The 11665-nt window shown below is 28.0% G+C and overlaps 1 pseudogene; it reads left to right on the forward strand.

Moving 5' to 3' along the window:
* The first annotated feature begins 2503 nt into the window (after positions 1-2503).
* Positions 2504-8145, forward strand: LOC107846530 (annotated as a pseudogene).
* Positions 8146-11665: the final 3520 nt, after the last annotated feature.

Below are 11665 nucleotides of genomic sequence, written 5' to 3' on the forward strand. Positions count from 1 at the left end.
CACGTTACATGTTTTATCCATTGTTAAAAAACAGCAGTAGCAGATACATCCAAATGAGAAATTCAACTAAAAAATAACAAACATTAAAAAAAAAATAACAAAAAATATTAAAAAAATAACAAATACCAACAAATCAAGTTTCTCATTTTCATCATAACTTAAAACCCTAACTTTTTACCTGTGACAATCGAAAAGAAATGATAAAGAACTCGAAGTTGTTGTCGTCGGAGAATGTTGTCACGTTGACTGACGGTTGAAAGTAAAAAAGGAACGGGCAAAAACTCAAAACTATTTGTTGCCAGATGTTGAAGTTGCATAAGATTGAAGGGAAAAATTTGGAAAGTTGTTGGTTGGGAGAAGTTAGAGAGAGAAGCTATCGAGAGAAAGAGAGAAGAGAGATTGATTTGCAGAGAGAGAGAGAGAGAGAGAAGTTTTGTTGGTGTGGGTTACTTTGTATTTTTTAAAAGATTAAAAAGTTTGAAAAATATTAATTAAGTCCACAATTAACCTAATCAAGTTTTTAAATTATGTTTGACCCTTTAAGTTGGTCAATGTCACCAATCCTTCATTTAAGACTTAAAAGACACCTTTCCTTCAATTTTCTCATGTAACCTTATACAAAATTCATAGATTATAATTGTATAATTCGACTAAATACAAAAACGGCCTCTTCTATATATACAAAAACTTACATTATACATAAGTGTGTTAAATAAAGTAATGTATAATGTATAAAATCTACATTTTTGGATGCGATGACAAGTAATTCTTTCCCATCGTAGCAAATCACTTATTCTTTTGAGTAACCTCGGTGTACAAATTGCAGTTATCTTTGCAATCACAAAGCTAACCTGTTTCAACAAAAAACAAACATAAAGTTAGACAAAATACTGAAACATATAAAATAGAATCTTTGAAACATAAAGTTAGATCCAAGAATATTGGAAGAATTTGATATTACAAAATAGAATCTTTGAAAGAGTATTAAAAATATATAAAACGGAGCAAGATCATTCCTTTTCAGAAATAGAATAATATAAACAACCATTAAATAATCAAATAATTAGGATTTAGATTCTTACAGAAGACTGAACAAGTGATTTCGTTGATTCAATCATTTAAATAAACGTCGTTGCGCTCTGTTCACAAGATTCATTTTCCATAGCATGCTCCACCCCGTTGTACTCTGCTGCTGATGATGATGACCCAATTGAGATTTTTCGAAGATTCTGATAATTTGTCGCCATTTTTTTTGCCTTTGTTTTCTCAAACAAGTCCATGACTTTCTAATTTTGTGAAGTTAAAAAAAAAATTAAAAAAAATTAATGAATGAAATCAATAAGTTCAATTAATATTTGAAAAATTACAATGGTAAACTCTAAGTATGATTGCTTGATTTTAGGCGTGAAAGAAAGGAATGAATAATGGAGGATAAACTGATTTGTAATGGGAGAGAAAAAGAGGGAGGAAAAAGGCGGCCTTTTTTGGATGTATAATATTAAGGAGAGAGAAAATAAAAAATTAAGAGATTTGAGTAATTAATTTGAGATTTATGTAATTACTTTACCAATATGAAATTTATTGTAATAAGCTGAAGTTACCTTATGTATATATGTAAATTTTAGTTCTTTTTAATTTCTACGCATTTCACATTTATCAAAAATTTCCTCTGCCCCCTACCGTACTCCAGTTTGATAGTTTTGGAAAGGGTTTAAAAAAAGAAATCCCTTATATTTTTGGGTACGAACAAAATGATTCCTTAAATATATTTTTAATAATTTTGGTCTTTTAGGTTGCCAAAATGAGCACTTTCGCTCTCTTTTAGTTAATAAATTTTAACGGAAACATGAAGAAGAAAAAGTTAATTAATTAAAAAATAAGAAAAGTCTTATCCAATTCCAAAAAATTATAATATTTGAAACAATAACACCAGAATATAGCAAAAACTATACCTCACAAAGTTGCACCAGACTTCAAAAATAGACTAAAAATTAATAGAAATTGTACATTCAAATATGAGTTCTTATTAGATCTCGTCTTTCCACAATACTTATTAAATATCATAATCAAAGTTTGTTAAATATTTAATGAAGACCAATGTATTCAGATGTCCAGAAACCAGTTTTGGTATATACCAAATTGTTTTAGTTTTTTTGTCCTGATTTTCACACCAAATTTAAGTTTTATTTTTCTTAGAAGGAAAATAAAAGTAATACCATAATTACTTTTACTTTTCCTTAAATAAAAATATAAAACTTCCCAACAAGCGGTATCAGAGCCTATGGTTCAATGGTTTGGTGAAACGAGGTTGAAGACAAGTTCAAGGCGGTTCTAATCAATTTGCAATCAATTTGATGATAATAAAGATTTTTGTCCAACTACATGTGGAGAAGAAGTTTTAAGCATATTTCAACATTCCTGTTGGTGCATCTTTAAAAATAAAAATAAAAAATATATTTTTAACCCACTCTTAACCATAATATTTTAAATCTTATTTTTAACCATGGCTAGCAGTAGTGATGAAGATTATGTAAAGAACGAAGATCATGCATGCGAAGAAGGTGTATCAAATTATGTCAAGAAAATCAAGCCAAAAAGAGGAGATTTGTTAGGGTTTTTGCCATGATTTTCTTACCAAATTTAAGTTTTATTTTTCTTAGAATAAAAATAAAAGTAATACTATAATTACTCTTACTTTTCCTTAAAGGAAAATATAAAACTTTTCCATATTTGACAAACCTCTTTCCTGGAGAAAAGGTTTTGGAACTCTATAAATAGAAAACCCCCTTTTCATACCATAACATAATAACATCCACAATGTAGTCGTTATGAGTCTTGTTTAGGAGGAGATTTTCTCCAAATAGATTTTATATTTTTTTTAATATTATTTTCAATATGTAGGTCGTTTGACCAAACCATATCAATAATATTTTTTAGTATTATGTTTTTCTTTGTCATCTGATTTATCGCCTCTATGGTTTACAAATTTTAAGCTTCTGCATGTTGCCCTCTCGATTTCAAACCCAACAAATTGAGGGGCCATTTATGCATTTCTCTTTATTTTGTACCAGAAGAAAAAGCCTTCGCGAAATATTTAATGAAGATCTAAATGTTCACTTTTGACAAACTTTAACGTCAAATATACTCGGTGAATACTTAACAATTTTGAATATCCCAAACATAAGGGACCATTTATGTCATTTCTCTTAATTGTGTATGAAAGAAAAAACTTCACCAAATATCTCTATCCTAGATATTGATGCTTGTACCAGCACGAGTCCAATATTTGTTATTCTCTCTGTCCCAATTTAAGTAGCACAAGTGAAACTTGGGGAGTTAATCAATTTTGTCTTATATTGTTTTAAAATATTTTAAGTTATTAGTTATTGTGATTTATAGTACTTTTTACCTAATTTTCAAGAAAGATATGTCACTTTTTTTGTCCTAATTTATATGGCACTGATAGAATTTCTAGAGTCAATTGAATCTTTTATATACATTTAAATAATTAAAGTTGTTAATAGTCATGATTTAAAGTACCTTTTACGTAATTTTCAAATATATAACATATTAAAAATAAAAGTTAAACAAATAAATTGAAATGGGGAAAGTACTAAATTTCTTTTAAAACGCTCGGTTAGAAGTAGGCATGTTAAATTCGAAAACATCATTTGGATCATTATATTCATAGACTAAGACGTTCAAATCTTTAAAACTTTACATATATATACATCTCTCTATCTCTATCTATATATACTAGTTTAGTGTACGTGCATTGCATGTGGATATCACATCAATTGATAAAAAACGTAATACTTTTTTTTACCTATCACAAGTTTTTGACTTAGCTAAATATACAACAATTCTATTTCTTTTAACAATATTACGAGTTCTAGATTCGTAATCAAATTTAAATATACCCATCAAAGGATTCAATATTTTCATCACTTCACTATAGTAAACATAGTTTTTCAAAATAAAAATAAAAATATGAGAGTTAGTGTATGAATTTCACATCTTTAGAATATAATTTGTGGTTTAAGATACTTCAAATTAAAATTAATATAATTAAACTTAGGCTTCCAAGTTGTAAGTTGCCAATAGAACTGTCCTTTTATGATTTTGTCATTCTAGTGTTTGATGATGTCTTGCTATAAAAATAACATAGCTAGTGTCTATGCAGACCTTATCTTTTACCCCAACAATAGAGAAGTTGTTTTCGATAGATCCTTAGGTTCAAGAAAAGAAATCCCAACAATCCCTAATGCTCAGTAGACTGTAATTGTCTCACGTCCTATTTAATCACCTATCTTAAATACTTCTTCGGTCTACCTCTACCTCTCCTAAGATCATTTGTAGCCAACATCTCAAACCTCTACATTTGGGCATTTATGCATCTCCTTTTTAAATATTTGAACCGTCCCAGACCCACGTCACATATCTTATCCTTCATCAAATATTTGAACCAATATTTTGTACACCGATGTCTAATGGTGCACAAAATTTAAACTCGATATGAATTTAAGTTTTCAGCAAATTACATTGTTGTCTTTTCTTATAAAGGTACGCTAAATGGACTTTTTCTTTAATGGTCATATTAAAATAGCAGTAATAAATTTCTAAAAATTACACAAATACACAACTTATGTTTTTAATATTACAAAAAATTCTATCTCCCTAAACATATTACAAAAATTCTAACATATACGCAGAATGCTATGTATATGTCGGCTATGTTATGTATATTAATAGAGAGAGAGTAAAATAATTTAAAAAGCTTATGTTATTTGTACAATAAATTTTCCAGTCCTAAAAGACTTTCTTGGTTGCTAAGTAAAATAGGCACGTGCAGGAAAACATACATCAAAATTGCAAGTTTTCCGAAGAAAAAGGGACAAAAAAATTATGTGAGAAAACCCAATGTATAAATACTCAACTAAAAGTAGTTAAGTTTTTTAAATTTTCTTTCTTGCAACGTCTATTCCGCAATATAAGAGTGTAGTTAATTATTATTTTTCATAATATATCTTATCATATATTTGAAGACTTTTTAATATTTTAAAATTTTCTCTTATCATATGCTGCAGAACTTCTTATTTAAATATTTTTTAAAAAGTAATTTAATAGTAATTTGAAGAAGAAAGTGAAAAGATAATTTTTTGTATGACGAAATCTTTTAATGAAGGGTAAGAATTAATAATTAAGGCTCAAACCATAATAACAAAACATTAAACTACTCATCGTTCTCATAGACTACGAATCTTTTGTAATTTTTTTTTAAAAGGATCAAACTGTGGGTAAAAACTTGCCCAAGTTGTGTATGGCTAAAAATTATAAAAAGAAGAAATTCTTAAAAAAAAAAATGAATTAGGCTCCTAAATCTAAAATCTTATAAAGAAAAAGGAACTCTTAAACAAAACACTGATGCCTATTAAATTCAATTTCAAAGTTTCTAATTATTTTTGGATATTAGTTTCTTCTATTTTGAAATTACAAATTCACACAAATATTCACGTGTTTGTAAATAGGCTAGCAAAAAAGGAGCAACATGTAGACAGATGGAGGAGTTACGCTAGTGGGAGATCACAATACTAATAAAATTGAAAAAAAAATACCTTCAATTATCTACTAACATTTTACCCCAATTCTCAACCTCTATATATTCCTGCAGAATCCTAAGTCAATTCTTGACTAAAAAAAAATAATTAGTTATTCACATGCCATGAAAATAATCAAATCGAATGCTTAAGGATCAACTGAAGGTGGTTACAATCAACAAAGTTTCAATCAATATATTAATCAAATACCTAAAACTGCTACCCTTGAATTTATGGACATGGCACCAACTTGCTTAAAATTTCGTGCTCATACCCAAGAAACTGTTTTTTTGTAACCTAATATTTTGTTGACAATATTAAGCATGTGTCATTATATTGCTTGACACAATATATAGCCGAATTATATTGAAAACTGAAACATGAAACATAAATCAAATGTAAAAGTAAACGTATAGTTAGACATCTTCGGATAAATCAAATAATACGTTCTACAAGTTAATAAAATACAACAAAAGTTGGCAGAAATCCACAAGAGACACTATAAAACTATAGTCTATCCGAGATAAATTACAATTTTAAATTGTTCACATATTTTACTTAGATACCTCAACAGATTCTTTTTCCAATTAGACACTTTAAGAGCATAAGATGTTTGAGAAACTTAAAAATTGTAATTTATATAAAGGAGATGTTTGAAATACAATAGTTGATTACAAAGAAACTGCCATGGCCATGCTAATATAATATATGTCATAATACCTTTCATCACAAAGAGTCCCATCGGCCTCTAATCAAATCCATGGATCCATCAGCCTCCAAAAGTCGAATGCATTAGGTTTCAATATTGTTCGCATGACACTTCTGCTGAATACTAATGGATAAAATAGTAGTGGAGGAGATCTAATCCCTAAACCTCATTCACAAAACTATCAAAGAAAAATAATGGGAGCTACATATTTTAATTTACAAACAAAGAAATTGTCATACCTTTTTCTCCCCTCGCAGTTGCCCGAAGAAGTCGTGATTATGAGAACATGAACAAATTTTTACGATGGAGGGTGGAGGCACATACAATTGTTATCCTGCAATTTGTAGACCTAAATTTCGTATGCATACTATATTAATCATATAAATATATATAGGTGAAGTGAACAAATTAAACCTTAACAAATTAGAAGACAAAAGTCACCATGTATTTTGAAGTCCTAACCAAATTATTTTAGGAATCAATGTTATAGTTAAATAATAAGTAAAAAAAAAAAAAAAGGGTGAAATGATTATTTTGTCTATTGCGAAGTGTTTTAATGAAGGGCAAAAAGTTCGAATCACATTTCTAATGGTCTTCACACTTTTAATATATTATAGATATTATAAAGCAGATAAAGAAGCATCAGAAGAAGCCACATGGCAAGTTATTGAGAAGCCACATGGCATTTTTTATTACAAAATTATAGATGTTGTAAGACAATTTTTGAATTGAAAATTTTAAGTTAATAAAAAGTATAAATTCAAATATACGTACTTATTAATAGGTGAACAAAACATATCTTAAGCAAACTGAAAAGTTCAAATTAATTTTAAATTTAATTTGATTATAAATTCCTCCATGATTTTAGTGTTTTAGTGTTATCTCATCTCTTAGTATTTATCATAATCTAATTTAAATTAAAATTTAAAATTAAGTTATTCCAACTCTTTATCTTTATCTCAACTGCTATTCAAAAATTATTTCAGCACTATAAATACATACACAGATACAGTTGCCAATACAGAGGAAAGTTTTATATATTTTACAATTCCACGCTGAATATTTTTAGAAAAAACAATGAAATTCAAAGAAAAATAATCAATCCAGCTCAGGCAATTCAGGAAATTAATACTTGATTGTTTTAAACATCATGGCAAGGATAAACCTCAAGCTCTTTTGTTGTAAAGCAAAAAGAAAAAGCGGCCAAGTGGTGTCAGTGTCCCTACAATTATAGTATACATCCTAATTGTCGATGTGATGGTGTTTTCCCTATTTTCTATATAGATAATTGGTCTCGGAGATCAATTGTTCAGACACAGGATGGTATATCAACCAGCAAGGCTATTGAGAAGAAGAAATCTGATATTCCTAATTACGCTCTTATAACCACTTCGAAATACCTGATAACTGTGGAACTTTACAAGGATGATTCTCCAGACATTGTTGAAAAGTTCATTGATTTCAATCAGAAGGGCCTTTAAAGGGATGCAATTTACTCGTGTAATCAAGAACTTTGTTATCTATGGTAGTAAAGTTGATAGGCCTGAAGCCACAGAAGGCTGGACGTTGAGGGGAAAACATTCCAGCCAACTGGACACAAGTCTTAAGCATGAAGTATTTATGTTTGGTACTTCCAAAGTGAAGTACGAAGGTGGAGGATTTGATCTATTTATCACAATAGGCCCAATACCAGATTTGAATGACAAGATTAATGTCTTTGGCGGTGTTATCAAGGGAGAAGATATCGTGCAGGAAATCAAAAAAGTAGATACAGATGACCACTATCGACCCAAAACTCATGTACAAATCATTGAAGTAACTCGGAAGCACAAAAGTTGAACTCTTCGTCCATGAGATGCAGTTATTTGAGATCGATGAACAAAAGCAGGCAACATCATGATTAGATTTAGTTTTAGGTTATAATGGTTCAAAAATCATTGAAGATTTTAATTCCTCGGAGTTCACATGTTGCGGCTTGCTATTGTTGCCTTTAATTTAAAATAGGGATACATGCATTCCATTTGTGTAATTTGGTTAGATGATTCCCCAAAATTTTCCATAGGGTAAACAATCTTTTTGTTCTGTGTATCTTATAGTATACAATATATTCAAAGGAAAATTTCCGTTAATTTTTTTTTTTTTTTATTATTATGCCTTAATAAATAATTCATTTTTATTGAATATTACTCTATTCATGTTATATCTTTATAATTGAAGTGTTTATAGTGTTGAGAAGCAATTACTCCTAAAGGTAAATGAAATAGTAATAGTTAAATTAATCTTAGAACTTTTGACAAATAATTTGAGTCTGACGGAGTAATAAAGATTAGTTAGTCTTGAGTAGTAGAATCACTTACCCAAAATATAGTTTTCTCTATATTTTACTCACAAAAGTGCAATTTTTTTTTATCTTAATGATATACTAAGTATAATTTAATTAGTTAAAGAGTCCATTTTTATGGAACGTTTCCAAAACTTTATGCTAACATTTTTCAAAGTTCAAGTACCCAATGTTATAGTTTTCTTATATTTTCTAACTTCAATGTATATATACATTTTTGTCTCCTGATCATCCACAATTAGCCCATTCATTTCTACCAGTGACGGACCCAGAATTTAAGTATTGTGGGTGCTTAAAAAATAAAAAAATAAAAAAATCACCTCAACAAGATTCGAACCCGGGACACCCTTCAATGGAGACCTTAAGATCAACTTAAATGTCAATGCACCCAACCAACTTTTTATTTGAGTGAGTGCTTTTATATGCTTTATACCTATTTTCATATATTTTTATGTAATTATACCTATTTCGCGTCGAGTTTAGTGGGTGCCGGAGCACATCAAAAATATACATAGGTTCGCCCCTGATTCCTACTTCTTTTTTCCTGATTTAAATTACTAATGTGTAAACTTGAAAACATATAGGACAAAATATTGACTGTAGAAGATAAGCAGGAGTGTAAAATATGGCCATGAATTCAGGTAAATAATTATTACTAAATTTTTATGTTGTCGAAAATATTTATAGTTGTAGTTGTAGTAGTAGTAACATCAACAACATTATTATTATAATAATTATCCCATTAGTTTTGAATATTTATCTCAATTCAAATATATAAATTATATATACATTAAATTTGAAAGAAGTAAGGATAAGAAAGAATAACAAATTAATCTTCTTTTAACAAATTAATAAAATATTTGAAATTAAATGAAATTAGAATTGAAATGAGCTCTAACTTCTTAGTGTCTATTATATATATTCCTATATCATTGGCTTTATTGTTGAATTTGTTTACTACTTTTTTTGTGTTCTTCATTTTATAAAAAAATATATTTTTGATTTAATATTTTTTTATATGCAGGAATAATATTATTTTTTTTCATCTTCATCGTCCTCTGTTAACGTAAATGAAGAAAAACAAAACCACAAATATTGATGTTATCACTATCTATTCTCGCGGCTCTTCACCTTCACTACAAATGGTAACAGCCCCCAAAAAGATAAGGAGAAAAAGAAACCAATAATTATTGAAACAATGAATTTAATAAATAAAAGATTCATCGGTAAATTGATTTCAAATTAATAATATTTCTGTCGTTTAATTTACGAAGAAATGTTCTTGAGAGTTAATTTTTATTTTTTAGTGATAATTTTGTCGTTATTATTGACCTGCATAAGAGATTAAAAGAATAGTAAATAACAACAGTCGAAATATGAATTTTATTGGTGTAGTTGACAAGTTTAAGTTTTTAAAAATATGTATTTGATATTATAGTTCTTCATTTAATATTTTTTTAATTTCATAATTTTTCTGTATATAATTCAATTATATGCAATTCATAATTGTTTGATTTCTGTATCTTATATCACATTCATATATTTACTTTTGTTATGAGGATTATAAAAGAGATTTATAAATGACATTTAGATATCTTAATTTATTAATCTCTTTTAATTTTGCATGCAAGTTTACATTTATATATAAACTTTTTTCTTAGTAATTTTGGGTGGTAGGGCTGAGATTGGGGGGGGGGGGGGGGGCTAATTTAAACTAATTTTGAGAATATATAATGAACGCAATAAGATAATACATACATATTTATAAATTTTCGACGAAAAAGATGGGAAAGCAATAGTATAGCAATTTAAATTATTTTTGACAATCTGAAATCTATTAATTGTAGCACTAAATAATATAATAAAGAAAACATGAAATGTAATTTTTTTTATATGATTGTTTTTACAGATATAGATTTAGTTAAAGATGTGTGTGTGTGGAGGCAGGGAGATGGAGGAAGAGAGATATTAATAATCTACTTAAATCTTTAAATTGTGAATAGTATAGTAAAGAAAACTATGAAACATAAAATATATTTTACAATTATATAATAATTTTTTCATATAGATTTGATTAGAGTGGGGGGAATTAGGGTGGGTGGGGGTGGAGATGGGGGAAGGAGGAACAGAGATATAAACAATCTACTCAATATCTTTAAATTGTGAATACTATAATAAAGAAAACTATGAAACGTAAAATATTTCTTTACACTTACATAATTATTTTTTCATATAGATTTGATTAGAGGTAGGGGAATTGGTATAAGTGGGGGTGAGGGGAAGAGGGGTGGGGGGTGGAGATATTAACAATCTACTTAATATCTTCAAATTGTGAATAATATAATAAAGAATACTAGGAAACATAAAATATTTTTTACAATTAAATATCTTCAAATTGTGAATAATATAATAAAGAATACTAGGAAACATAAAATATTTTTTTATAATTAAATATCTTCAAATTGTGAATAATAATATAATAAAGAATACCAAGAAATATAAAGTATTTTTCACAATTATATAATTATTTGTTTATATAAATTTGATTAGAGGTGGGGGAATTGAGATGGGCAGCGGGAGGGGGAGGAGAAGGGAGATACTAACAATCTACTTAATATCTTTAAATTGTGAATAGTATAGTAAAGAAAATTATAAAACGTAAAACTTTTAAGAAAATTGAAGGTGACTGAGATTAGGTCAGGGTGGAGATGCCGAAAGGTAGAATTTTTTATTTTCATAATTTATTGAGAAATAATATGATAGTTGAAATTTCTTTTAAGATAATATGATTGAACACTAGACGTTTCAATATGAAATGATTAAAATTAATACTTTAATATTATTTGCGCGTCGCGCGGGTACGTATACTAGTATATATATAAAAGAAAAACGAAAACAAGACAAGATATCAAGTAACAACATATTAAAATATCCACGTGGTAGATTATAGGATAAAATTAAAAATTATTTTAAGACAAAGTTAGAAATATTGTTATAAAAATTTTGAATTGAAAGATT

The sequence above is a fragment of the Capsicum annuum genome, chromosome 11, assembly GCF_002878395.1.
Source record: "Capsicum annuum cultivar UCD-10X-F1 chromosome 11, UCD10Xv1.1, whole genome shotgun sequence".
NCBI classification, from domain to species: Eukaryota; Viridiplantae; Streptophyta; class Magnoliopsida; order Solanales; family Solanaceae; genus Capsicum; species Capsicum annuum.